This window comes from Rhinatrema bivittatum, chromosome 2, assembly GCF_901001135.1.
Source record: "Rhinatrema bivittatum chromosome 2, aRhiBiv1.1, whole genome shotgun sequence".
In the NCBI taxonomy this organism is placed as follows: Eukaryota; Metazoa; Chordata; class Amphibia; order Gymnophiona; family Rhinatrematidae; genus Rhinatrema; species Rhinatrema bivittatum.
The window spans coordinates 800,481,440-800,495,638 of record NC_042616.1 but is presented as its reverse complement, the minus strand read 5'-3'; the positions used below and the strand labels follow the sequence as shown (position 1 = coordinate 800,495,638).

General features: G+C 40.6%; 1 protein-coding gene across 6 annotated transcripts in view; it reads left to right on the top strand.

Annotated features, from left to right (window-relative positions):
• Window positions 1-14,199, top strand: part of LOC115085754 — a 1,125,639-nt gene that overhangs the window by 112,616 nt on the left and 998,824 nt on the right. For 4 of the 6 annotated variants that reach the window (XM_029592129.1, XM_029592126.1, XM_029592127.1 and 1 more), the window contains one exon: window positions 433-524. The exons of 1 other annotated variant lie outside the window; for it this stretch is intronic. The gene's annotated coding sequence lies outside the window, so the exon portion shown is untranslated. The remainder of the gene's footprint in view (window positions 1-432; window positions 525-14,199) is intronic. One more of the 6 variants, XM_029592131.1, reaches the window with a different exon arrangement.

The following is a 14,199-nucleotide window of genomic DNA, read 5'->3' as shown; positions in this document are numbered from 1 at the left end:
GGAGAAGCTTCTCTGGCTGGCAGCTGGGATATATCCTTACAGTTCGGACAGGAATAGCTGGGAAGACTGAATGAGCCAATCAGTTATTTTCTGCTGCCATCAACCTTGTTAGTATATGAAGAAGGGACTAGTGTGGATTTTAAAGCTAATGTAAGAATAATCAACAGATTACCATACATTGGTTCAGTACAAGGTATCTCATCTACACCCAATTTTCACCAGGATCTATATGGCTACTAGAGCTCTCAGTTATACTCCTACAGGTGAGATTTTGCTGTTTAAGAAATTGGTGCTGCAACCTACAAGGCTCTCCTGTGCATACTGATTGCATTTGAAGCTGCTGTAGAATAGTCTTGAGATGGACATAGGAAAACGAGTACTGATAATTTGTACTTCACGTATGAGTTGGTTATTTTTTTGTTCACTCTTCAGATTCTGAGGGAATTGTTTGGAGCATTGAGGAGAAATTCAGAAGCCAAATCCCAGGAGCTGAACCCGGGCATCCCTCTGCGTGGGGTGAGCAGGTATTTGAAAAATCTGTCCTCTTCCTATAGTTACGTTTCTGGGTTCACTGACCGAGGAAAAACTGATTATGGTCCGCTATACTAACCACATCTGAAAAACAAATATGGCTGCCCTCATCACATCAGACCGCCTCCTTGGACTGATGGTACCAGTAATGTTTATGTGTAGGATATAGTAGTGAATTGGTGAATAGAACGTAACCAAGTAAATCTGGGACAAAATCTTGAAGACTGGGCAGAAGTTCTGCAATGCTTTTTGTGCATCTTTTCACGTGACTTTATTTCACATAAAATTGTGCCTAGTACTTAATTTATGCCTGTGGTAAAACGTCTGCCATTTTGAAATTGCACATTGGCTGTCCAAGCAGAAGATATGCCAGAGAATTCGAACCAGGATGTTCCACATGCTAGTGCCCAGCTTACTGGGCCAAATATCCTGCCAGATATATATATTTTTTAATTTTTAGTGATGGGTTCTCTCCAAACAAGTTTCTTTCATTTGGTACAAATGTAAAATTCACTGTTCATCATTAACACTTGCAAAGAAAAGGCAGTGAATGACATTTGGATAGATGTTTGTTGCCATTGTTATTTTCAATGTATTTGTCACTTTGTTTTATGGATATGGTGGTGTACGAAAATCTCATAAAGGCAGATTTTAAGACGTGTGCGCGTGCGTCCATGTGCACGCCCGATTTTATAACATGGGCACGTAGGTGCGCGCATGTTATAAAATCGGGGGTCGGCACGAGCAGGGAGGTGATCACTTGTGCATCCTGCGCATGCCGACGCCTTCGGCCTTGATCAGTTCCCAATTTTGGAGCGGACTGGGAGGGAATTTCCCAACCCCCTAATCTAACCTTCCTACCCCTTCCCCTAACCTTCCCACCCCCTAGCCATATCCTAAACCCCCCAAATGTTTGTTCTACCTTTTGCACCTGCCTCAGGGCAGGCGCAGGTTGCGTGCGCCAGCACACAATCCTCCGACACAGCAGCAAATGGCCGCTGAGCTGGGGGCCTCTACCCCGCCCCACCCCCTCCCTGCCCCTATCTCGAGGCCCCGGGACTTACACGCGTCCCGGGGTCTTGTTTGCGTAGCCAGGCCTTTGAAAATAGGCCCGTTGCGTGTAGGTGATTTTAAAATCCGGCCCATGGTGAGCAGGGCAAGTAAAAGGTGCAAAGAAACAATGAACTGGGAAGATGCAGGCAGGTAGATTAACAGAAAGCTGGTAGGGGAAACCATCTTTTTAGGCGGGGCCTGAAACGGGGACAATGAAGGCGAATCTTGGATTTAGAATTTGTATCTGATGTAAGGGGCTAGGGGACCAGCCTGGCATCAAAGATTCTGCGATTGGGAACTTTAAGGGGCAGGGCAAGGAGCCCAGGTCATTGAGGCATTAGAAAGTGGAAAGCAGCGTCTGGGAACTGAGAACATTTCCCCCCCTCTGACTGGCTACGTTTTACCCAGGTAACGAGGGGGTGAGGCTTACATTTAGCCAGGCAATGCCAATATGGCGTGCTAAGCCAGCAGAATATCCCCAGATACGTTTTTGGTCGGAAGAAGCCCTTGGTAACTTTTATTTGAGTAAATTCAGCGGTAGACTTACTCTGATCAGTCCATTAGATTTCTTTTGTCACTGGGTAGGGATTACTTTACGCTCCCTGGCCCAAGCGTTGACATTTTGCATAGTATTGACCTCCTGGGCAGGAATTGGATAATATTTTATGTTAGGGGAAACCTTGTCTTCAGTGCAGATTAATTTTGAATAATCTGGTAGTAGTTGGGGATTTTAGAGATGTAATCAGTGAAGCGATTAGCAAATGTTTTGTGAAATAATGAAATAAATGCCATAAATCTGCGTGTGGACAGAACTGATTTGTATATGTGCTAAGGAATTGTTAGCAGAAATGTGGGCAGTAGGATTGGTACGGTTTATTCAAATGCCTGCACGGTGTTCAGGGCCATTCTCTAGACACGTTCTGTCATAGAAAAGCTTTTCAATTAGGCTGTGTGCAACAGTTTTGTGTGTGTGTGTGTGTGTGTGTGTGTGTGTTTTTTAACACCTCCTTGGTCTGATCATGTTTTAGTGCTGTTACTTTCAGAGATGAACCTTGCTACACAAATCCATCACTAGACTGAAAAGACTGTTAGTCCAAGGGTGCATTCAGTTTCAGAGTAGCTGGATACAGTCTTTTCAGGAGTTAGGTGTAGGGAATGTATTAAGATTAGTAGAAGGGCGAAAACCATGTTAACTTTGAGGTGTAATGAGGAAGAGACGGGAGCTTCATAAAACTGAGAGACAGTGGTGGAGGAATATAAAGCAGCATCAAAAAGAAGGGTGTCAGCTATAAAAGCAGGCGAAAATGGATTATTATACTAATCAGATCAAGAAAGCTCTTAATCAGCCTAGAGAGGAGTTTTATCTTGTGAAAAAGATGTTAAAGAAGCGAGATGATTCAGATTTATTATCTCTAGATTTTTATTTTAAAGCTTTGTAGCCTACACAAATCTACACTTCAAAGTGAGGTATAAAACAGGCAAAATCACATCCATACATTAACAATACATAACACGAAATCATATAGCAAAGCACAATATTTTTAAGATAAGGTAATGAATCTTCAGGTTTCTTTACCTATATGTAAAGTGGAAACATTTGTTGTTGAAATGAAATGTACTACAGTATAACATGTTCTAAATTTGAGATAGGTACTCTAGCAGAAATTCCAAGTTTAGATTTGCAATTAAAATCTACTTTCTATCAAATTGATGCTTCTCCATTCTGAATTATTCTAGGCCTTCAGGCCGTTACTTAAAAAAAAAAAAGAAAAGAAAGCTGTTGCAAAAGATAATTAATACATCATTAGAGGAAGGTTATGTACATGAAAAATTAAATAGGACTATAGTGCAACATGTACAAAGAAATCAAGATTTACCGATGTGGTAGTATCAAATATCCAACCAATTTCAAGTTTACCGATTTGTGGCTAAATTATAGGAGAAGTGCATTTTGAACCAGTTAGAAAATTATATGGACGATCAAAATGTTTTGGACCCTTACCAATCTGGGTTAAGGAAGGTGCATAGTATGAGACACCCTATCGATTACCCTGATGCAGTGATCCCGAACTCTATCCTCAAGGGCTGCAACCCTGTTGGGTTTTTAGGATTTCCACAATGAATATGCATGAAATCTGTTTGCATGTGTTGGAGGCAATGTATGCAGATAGATCTTAATCTTATTCATTGTGGTAATCCTGAAAATCCAATTGAGTTGCAGCTCTCAAGACTGAGTTTTGGGAGCCCTGCTGTATTGGTGCTGCAGCTTTATTAGTACAGTTGGATGTGTTTGTTGCATTTGATATGGTCAGTCATGAGATTTTGATTAAATGCCTTAGATTACCAGGTATAGGTGACTCCATGGAGAACATTGAGTTGTGATGTTCAACAGGGTTTGGCCTTTTCGTCTGCATTGTTCAGTATTTATCTCCAGTCTTTGTGTAAAATCATGGACACTGTGGGAGAATATTATTATTGTACCTGTGCTTATGAGTGTTTTTTTTTTTCCCCCTTCCATGTGAGTTATGTTTTAAGGTAGTGAAGCAATGGATGTCAGCAAACAAATTAATGTTAAATATGCAAACCTCAGTTGTGTTTTGGGTTTCTAGATCCCCCACCCCCCTCCAGAAAATCTTTCTCTCTTGATTGTTGATGATGCAAAATTGCAAGCTGTTCTATAAATCAGGAATTTGGGTATACCTTTGGATTCCAGCTAACGCAAAAATCCCATGTCAAATTGGTAGCCAGATAGCAGTTTTTAAACTTCGGCTAATAAGCCATGTAAAATATTTTATTTCTAATGATTTTAGGGCTGTTCTGCAGGTACTATTGTTAACTAAAGTTAAATATGCTGGTTTACCTATGGTTTGTTATGTGTTTTACAACTTGTACAAAATGCAGTGGCAAGGTTAATTACTAGACATTTTATATCACATCATTCCATGTATAGATCACAATGGTTTACAAGATAACATTCATACTTAGACATTCAACGGATAAACATAAACAAAACAAAACGATTGCTTTCTGGGGCAAATGGAATTACGACCCGAATATAATACTCCTCCCAAACTTAGAGAATTGCACTGGTTGCTTGTGCAGTAAAGAGCTCAATTTGTTACTTATGATTATACATAAACCTCTTTATAATGAAAGTTTTGTTTTTTTTCTGTCTCGGTAAGCTTTTGATGCTACTAATCTCTACCCGTCTTTTTTTTTCAATCTTCAGGTCAAATTTAACTTGGTCCATCGCCTTTTTAATTATAAGTTAAGGAAACATGGGCAAGAGTGATTTGTTTGTTTAATGTTTATGATGTGCTATGTATTCTGTGTTGGAATATGATTTTTATATTTTTGTATTCCACATTGGGCAGGACTCTATTCCTGGTTTTGCAGTATATAAGAAATAAATGACTGGAAATTTTCTTTTGCTGGACCTATAATTAGGAATGCTTTGCCCAGTGCTATAAGACAAGAGGTTGATTAAGCTTTAGGAAAAAGATTAATGCATTCTTTTTTTATGCAGGCTTATAAATAATACTTTTAATCTACAGGATGAATTTTATTGCTTTTCTGGTTACTGTGCTGCTTGTTCTTGTTTATATATTTCTCCGAGGATAAGCAGGATGGCAGTCAGTTCTCATATATGGCTGGCATGGAAACGTCTAGAAACTGAGCTTGCCCTATTGGCCATGCAGCCATATGGGGACCCTTTCTGTCTCATCTTTTCCACAGAGACCTCCAGTAGTGGAACTTTGTCTCTCCTACCAGTGAGGAAAAATCCTCTTCCAAAAAGTGCAGGAATTGCTGAAGCCTTGAGTTTTCTTTTTCTTCCCCTTTAGTCATCCTAGGTAGGTGTTTCAGTTGTTTCCTAGGTATTTTTTTGTCAGCTACATGTACACCAGCATAGAAGCAGCTCCAGTTATGGCTTTCCTTAACACAGAAGAGTTTGATTTTGCTGCATTAATCTTTCATCCAATGCCCTGTATAAAGTCTTTGACAAATGCCCCTTGTGCAACAGGATCATATCTATCACAGATCCCTATGATAGATGTGTCCTTTGTCTGGGAGCTGATCACAATGACCAGGGTATCCCCTCTGTATAGCTATGAACCCTATAGAGTGTCATTCTAGCTTGTCCTCATGAAAAAGCATTTTAAGAATTCATAAGTCTGGCCCATCAATTTTGGCATCGGTGGCATCAGCATTGAAGGACCCAGGAGCTGCATCGACCATTGGTGGGTGGTGCATCAATACTGGGAAGGCATTATTCACCATCGACATCAAGCACCAGACAGGACCATGGGGACGGGCAAGTGTTTGCCTGTTTTCACTCAGAGAGCAAAGAGTTCATCCTCTTCAATTTTGGCATCAGTGAATTCGGGTGAAGGCCAAGAAGCATCAGCCTCCATTATTGCACAATATCAGGAGCAAGCATCTTCTGGTGGCAGCCTTGAATTCCCATATGTGTTCCTGTGGAAAGGAGAGCATCTCCACCATGCAATTCTGGAAAATGAATCAATCTCTGAGGGTCCAGATGTCAGCCACTGATACATCTCTAGTATCCCAGCAAGATATGGCCTGCTCTTGTGACTCCCAAGCTGTGTTGGAATTAGCAGTTTTGGAGGAGAAACAGGATAGGAGGCCCCGAATTATAAGATGTAGTGCAGTGTTGCACTGGCATCTATAGCATCTATGTTCATGTAGATTGTCATCCAGCCACTATTGGAATCTCTGCTGCTGCCCACTGAACAGCACCAATGCTGAATCCTGAAGGGGAATCAGCATTGGATACCGCCCTACTGGTGGTAATCTCCAGCCCATTTGGAGAGGAAACCTCTCTGGGCGCAGGAATTCATTGGGGTCTATGCCCAAACAGAAAAGTGTTCCCTTTTCTAAAGACTTGTTTGCAGGCCAGGTGAAACTAGATCCATGAAGTACTCTTGAGGATATGTCTGTAAATCTGAAGATTTCTCTGACCAGTAGGGTTCAATGGATTTCTTCTCTAATCCCTGTCCTCCACAGGAGAGAGAAGATCTCCCTGTGAAGACAATGACAACAGTGCAACTTGCATCACACGATATTCACCAATGAGTAGACAGATTGTCAGAAGCATACGCTCCCACTGGCCGATAATTCAAACAATAGAGGGATATGAAGACATGGATTTCAGAATGGTTTTTTCCAGGAATAGGAATTTGAAAAAGAGATATCGTACTCAGCCATGCTTCCAGAACAAGTTTCAAAACAAAGTATGCTGGTAGACAGCAAGGAAGTGAGGTCATTATAAATGTGGTCATTGTTCAATTTGTAGTCAAACTTTACAAATCAAAGAATTTGTTTGTCCCACCACTGGATATAAATACCAACTTAAAACTTTACTAATTTATTTATTTATTTAACAGTTTTATATACCGCAGTTCAGGTAACAATGTTACTAATCACTTCGGTTCATATTTCAACAATTACAATGACAATATAAAGAGTAATTTATAAAGTCTTACATAGAACAGGGGGGAGTGAAACTTGTACTTGCACTTCAACTTTTGTAGTATGTCATATTATGTCCATGTTCTCGTATATATATTGGCCAAACATCCAGAGCATTTAGACAACGTATTTGTGAACATAGAAGTTGTATTTTAAATAAAAGGGAGAATGCACCTCTAGTTTCACATTGTTCAGACTTCAGTCATGCATTTTCTGAACTCAAATGGTTTGTGATTGATACGATCAAGTTGCATAAGAGGGGAGGAGATCATACGCGGTTATTATATCTACGTGAACAACAGTGGATATTTAAATTAAAAACAGAAGAACCATATGGGATGAATAGTAAAATAGAGTGGAACAGCTTACTCCAATAGATTATTTTAGATAGCGATGTTTTAAACATTAAAAAACAAAGAATAGAGAATAATACGTGGTCACGCAAAAGCGTGGTGACGTGACACAATGTGAGTGGCTGAATCAAGTTTAAATAGCAGGCGTTTCACTGTTTTATGTAAACCGGAGTGATTTGTATTTCATACAAGAACCTCGATATATAAAAAATTAAAAATAAATAAAATAAATAGTCCAATAGAATCTTTAGAAGAAACATGTCTCGAAAATATGATGTAAGTAATAAAGAAGTTTTTATTATTAAAATAATGCAATATCATATTAGAATTTACCTAGAGTATCATTTCAGGACTATACCGCCCTGACGCAGCATTGGCGAAACGTTGTCAATGTCTTGTATTCATTTTAAGGATACTTTGTCATAGTTATTACATTGAAATTGTCAGCTCAGTCATAATGCCTCTGTATCACTTGATGGTTAGACTGCAACTTGAATATTGTATGCAATTCTGGTTGCCCGAACTAAAAAAAAATATATAATTGCACTGGAGAAAGTACAGAGAAGGGTCGACTAAATCCTATAAAGGAAATGGAACAGCTCTCCTATGAGGAAAGGCTAAAGAAGTTAGGGCTGTACAGCTTGCAGAAGAGACTGCTAAAGGGGGATATGATAGAGGTCTACAAAACCATGAAAGGACTCGAATAGGTATTTACTCTTTTATATAATACAAGGACTAGGGGGCATTCCATGAAGTTAACAAGTAGCACTTTTAAAACAAATTGGAGAAAATTCATTTTTACTTAACACACAATCAAGCTCTGGAATCTGTTGCTAGAGCATGTGGTTAAGGCAACTACTACAGCTGGGTTTAAAAAAGGTTTAGATAAGTTCCTGGAGGAGAAGTCCGTAAACTGCTATTAATCAATATGGAATAACCTAGTTAACAAGACATTGGAAGGGGAGTGGAGTAGATGAAACTCTGATTACAGAACAGATTAAAAGGGAAGAGCTAGGAAAACTGAAGTGGACTAAGCCATGGGGCTGGATGAGGTTCATCCCAGGAAATATAAGGAACTCAGATGTGCTTGCGGGTCCGCTGCTCGACCTGTTCAATAGATCCCTGGAAATGGGAGTGGTGCCGAGTGATTGGAAAAGAGTGGTGGTGGTCTCACGTCACAAGAGTGGGAGCGGAGAGGAGGCTGGAAACTACAGGCCGGTTAGCCTCACCTGGGTGGTGGGAAAAGTAATGGAGATTCTGCTGAAGGAAAGGATAGTGAACTATCTACATTCAAGAGGATTGCTGGACCCAAGGCAGCATGGATTCACCAGGGGAAGGTCTTGTCAGACAAATCTGATTTTTTTGATTTGATTGGGTGACCAAAGAATTGGATTGAGGAAGAGCGCTCGATGTGATCTACTTGGATTTCAGCAAAGCTTTTGAAATAGGAGGCTTGTGAATAAAATGTGAAGCTTGGGAGGGAACACCAAAGCAATGGCGTGGATTACAAACTGGTTGATGGATAGAAGACTGCATGTGTTGGTAAATGGAACCTACTGTGATAAGCGAGTGCCGCAAGGATTGTTGTTGGGACCGGTCCAGTTCCACATCTTTGTGAGCGACATTGTGGAAGGGATAGAAGATAAGGTTTGTCTTTTTGTGGATGATACTAAGATCTGCAACAGAGAGGACATGTTGGAAGGAGTAGAGAGAATGAGATGTGATTTAATGAAGCTTGAACGGTGGTCGAAGATATGGCAGCTGGGATTCAATGCCAAGAAGTGCAGAATCGTGCATCTGGGGTGTGGTAATCCTAAAGGGCTGCATGTGATTGGGGGGGGGGGGGGGAAGGGGGGGGGGGGGTTTAAGGCCTTGTTGTGCATGGAGCAAGAGAGGGACCTTAGGGTGATTAGTGTCTAGTGATCTGAAGATGACGAAGCAATGCGACAAGGTGATAGCTAAAGCCAGAAGAATGCTGGGCTGCATAGAGAGAGGAATAACCAGTAAGAAAAATGAGGCGATAATCCCCTTGTACAGGTCCTTGGTGAGGCCTCACTTGGAAGTACTGTGTTCAGTGCTGGAGACCGGATATCAAAAGGGACAGAGACAGGTTGGAGGCAGTCCAGAGAAGGGTGACAATAAATGGTGAGTGGGGCTCCATCAAATGATTTATGAGGAGAGGTTGAAGGACCTAAATATGCACACCCTGGAGGAGAGGAGGTGCAGGGGAGATATGATACAGACCTTCAGATATCTGAAAGGTTTTAATGATGCACATTTGACAAATCTTCTCTGTTGGAAAGAAATCAGTAGAACTAGGGGTCATGAAATGAAACTCCAGGGAGGATGACTCAGAACCAACGTCAGGAATATTTCTTTATGGGGAGGGTGGTGGATGCCTGGAATGCCCTTCTGGAGGAGATGGTGAAGACAAAGATGGTGAAAGGTTTCAAAGGGGGATGGGATAAACACTGTGGATCCCTAAAGGTTAGAGTATGAAAATGAGGAAAAGAGTGCATGGGAGTATCTTAATGGTGTGGCAGTTATTACCCTTAACCAAACAAGCCTTCAAACTGTTGATGCAACTCATTGCTCTCTGCTTTAAACGGAGGGGGGAAAGAGGAAAGGGAATTAGTTTTGGACCGCAAACCAATAAGGACATAAATTTTACAGTCTGGGAAAACAAGCATGGGGGTAACTTGCTGATGCAGCTGTCCACTACCCATAACCAGTAAGCCTTATACTTGTGATGTAACTCCAAAATTGCTCTGCTTCAATGGCAAGAGATAACAGGGAATTGGGCTCGGACAGCAACCAACAAGGGCTCTTTAACAGTTTGAGAAACACAAGTTACCCTCATATGGAAGTTTTCTATTCCCTGAAGATACCTTTATGGGTGAGACCTGTATGGCGTGGCTGGTGCTACCAATAACTTGCTGGGCAGACTGGTTGGACCATTTGGTTCTTTTCTGCCATCATTTCTATTTTCTTCTAGCCATTGCTTGTTGCCAGCATTAGTAGTATAGGATTCTGTTTAATGTTTGGGTACTTGCCAGGTTCTTGTTACTTGGATTGGCCACTGTTTGAGATAAGAAACTGGGCTTGATGGACCCTTGGGTCTGACCCAGTATGGTATATCTTATGATTTTATGTGCCTTTTTAAACTGAATCTACCTAAAATATGCAAAAAAATGTTAATTTGTGCCATGGAAAACAACAAATAAGCACCAATTTTTAATATCTTCCAAAATCACCTAATTGTATAACACATATTCCTTAAACATGTGATTTAATAAACGCTTGGGATCAGAAACTCTAGATATATTGTGTCCAGAAGGCTCTGGGATTCCGAGAAGTAGCAGTACGTCCCCCACCAGTTAGTGGGTCAGGAAGTCCTAAACCCATTCCTTGGTGCTCATGGAAAGGGGTCACCTACTCTACACCACCTTGGGAGGAAAGTTTTCCAGGGAATAATACTAGCTCTTTATGAGCTGTTACATGCAGGACATCCTGAACAACATGAAAAAGTCTGTAGTGCAGCTTCCTCAGAAGCAGCCTGATGACCTAGCGTGAGGAAAGCACATGGCTTGATCGGCCTTTGTTTTGAAATGCCATCAATAGTCTCCACAGTTGGTATTTAACAGGCTTGCCTGTCTCTGGACCTCAGACCTCCAGGAAAGACTCACGGAAATGCTTTGCAAGGGAGAGATCTCTTCAGAGATACAATAAAGGAAACAGATGCTCCAATAAAAAAATCCACTCCAGATCTGCCCTTCTCTGGAGGTACCTACGTGAGGCACCGAGAAGGCATTTCTGTCAGCCGAGAGATGTTTTTCTTCATCCCCCTTGTGCCCATTAACAGTAGCGCCTTTGTGCTTGCCCCGCAGCAGCGAACCTCTGAGGACACATTACAGGTAACCAACTCTATTTTATTTTATGAATGTTATGTAATCTGCAATTTGCAGAATATAAGAATATATAAATAAAGAACAGAGGGGTGGGAATGGATTGGTGTGTGTGTACAGCATCCATATGTTAAAAAAAACAAAAAAAAGTGAAAGCCAAATAAAGATTGCAGCCTTAAACTGAATGTTTTCTAAAAACATAAGCAATTACAAGATAGAATATCTACTGGAAACAGTGTTTTGAAGTTTATAAATACGATCAAGTATTCTTCATCTCGCCTATCCAGGATATCTCAAGTCACTGGATAATGTGAATACCCTTCAACGCTTCCCTTATTTTGTCAGGAGTGCAGATGAGTTCAGAGCAATGCTCCCTCTCCTCATTCTCATAACCAGCTATCTTCATGACATTTTTTTTTACAGAGCTGTTGGTTCCCAGGAATCCAAGTATTTTACCTCTTTTGTTAGTGAAGCTCACAAGGAAGGAGTCTGAGGAGATGAGAAGAACACACTGTTAAATATTGCAGACCTTTACGTTCGGTTTCAAAATTTGTGCAAAGGAGTATCATTATTGCTAGTTACAGTCTGTCAGGAAGAGTTTGCTGGGAGTTGTCAGAATATTTTATTCAGAACAGAAAAATTAATTATTTTTTCCAGGTTTTTAAGAACTATTTTTGTATCTCTTTTTGAACCAGCTCTGCTACTTTTGGAGTTGAGGCTTCAAATGGTGGCAGTGGAAAAATTCTAATAGTTTTGAAAGTGATGCTGCTAACATCAATGGAAGGAAATAAGGTTGGAGAGAGAACTGCATTCTAACCATAGATCACTACTAACTCCAGTTTATCGTCCAGTTGAAGAAATTGATTAATATAGTTTTATTGCTTGTTTGTATCATTTCTCTAATCTCTAAAAAATTTTTTTTCTACTTTTTGTAAGTTATTTTAGGGGCATTCTCTGTCCTTGGCCGAGTGTAACATCCTAGCCAAATGGATGTTGTCATTAAAGTTAACTCCCTTCTCTCTACAATCTGAGATGATGATGATGTATAAGCAAAAGGAAAGATGATTGATGCATATCAACACAATAAACAAATGTTGTAGAAACAAAAGATAACTTATCTGTACAAATTGTAAACTGGTGCCCATGATGGATTGGAATTTTCTGCTATCTGTAAGCAACAGATAACCAGGAAGTAAGCAGAGGGATAGCACAACTGCATGCATTTACTGATGCAGCTAGAAGACCTGAACATTGGGAAACAAAAGCTAATGACCAGCATCTTATGCATTTTGATATGAACAGAAATGGTATGAATAAGAAGGGATAATTATTTGGATCCACAATCAGTGGATCAGTATTGTAGTATTCTGTGTTTTGGTTCAGACCTGACCATACCTGGGAATGCTCCATGTTTGACCTGGAGTCTCCAAGGAAAAGGCAGATGGAGTATGGGGTGGAGGTGGAGCAGGAAGGGGAAATGAGAAGAGAGGAAGGGGAGGGAGAGTACCAGGGAGAAAAGATAGGGGACACAGTGAGGAAGGGGGGAAGAAGAACACTGAGAGGAGTGGAAGGGCGGGTTTCAGGGAGTGAGGGAAGGACAGAGGGGAACAATGTTGGAGCCCTGCACAGAGGATAGAGAACAAGGTCCACAGGCGGGCCTGAAGGAGATAACTGAAACTGTAAAAAAGGCAGAGGAGATGGAAGGATGGTTAGGGAGCTAGCAGTGAAGAGACATAGAGTAGTAGGAGGGGAAGTCATGCACATCTTCTGCAGGTTAGGTACATTATCATTCAGTATAGTGATTTCTGCTACTGACAGTGAATACATTTACCCTCATCCTGGGTGAACAGAATCTAGAGGTTTCCGGCTGAGGTCGTGGCTAAGGTCTGCTGATAATGTGTTGCCTTTCATAGCCCTATTTTTACTTTAGGGGAGCAGGAGCTACTCTGATAGTGGTATTGTTGAGTCAGCATTTGTTTTGTGTCTGTAATAAATAGCTAATGCATATTACTCCATTCCTCGACTCCTTTAGCTTGTCTTTTACGTAGTTTGTCTGGCTTCATGCATTAAGAAAAGAGAGAGAAGGAAATCAATTTAATGCCAACTCACTAACACTACTAAGAAAATGTTTTAAGAATGGGGTTATCAGCAAGCTGGACCTAAGGCAAGTCTTTTAAGACTGTCTGTCTTCTCAATCTTGTACCACAAACACACCCTTTATTAGATTTTCATAATGCAAGTAAAAGTAAATGCCAAAATAAGATCATGCTAGACACTGTCTTAAATCCCAATCCCAACATCCAGACAACAGCGTCTCATAGTGTATCAGTGAGAGACCATAAAAAATGTTGATGAAAGCAATGGCTAAAAAATGCGAAAAATCAGTTATTGGAAATATTTACACTACTTAACTGCATATTATAAAATTAAATTAAAAGAAAACATGTTAAATCGAATTCTACATTCAAGCTGACTGGAGCTAATGCATGCATAGCAGATGCCTTTGGATGATATTGATGTCACCACATATATGCTTTCAAATAGGCGTTCATCATCTGAGCTACAAGGAAGTTGGGGTAAAGAAGAAGCTCTATGGGTCGACCTAAAAAAGATGACGGAGTGTCCATTTATATTGGAGTGGTTTACAGGCCTCCAAACCAAAAGGAAGAGGTGGACAGAGATCTGATTGAAGACATCCATAAGATAGGTAAGAAGGGAGAAGTGGTGATCGGGGTGACTTTAATATGCCAGATGTAGACTGGAAAATCCCCTAAAAATAGTAGAGCAATATGTGCAATGCAAGGTATCTTTGTTCAAACAAATGGTGTTGGAACCCACGAGAGAAGGTGCTATACTCGACTTATTGC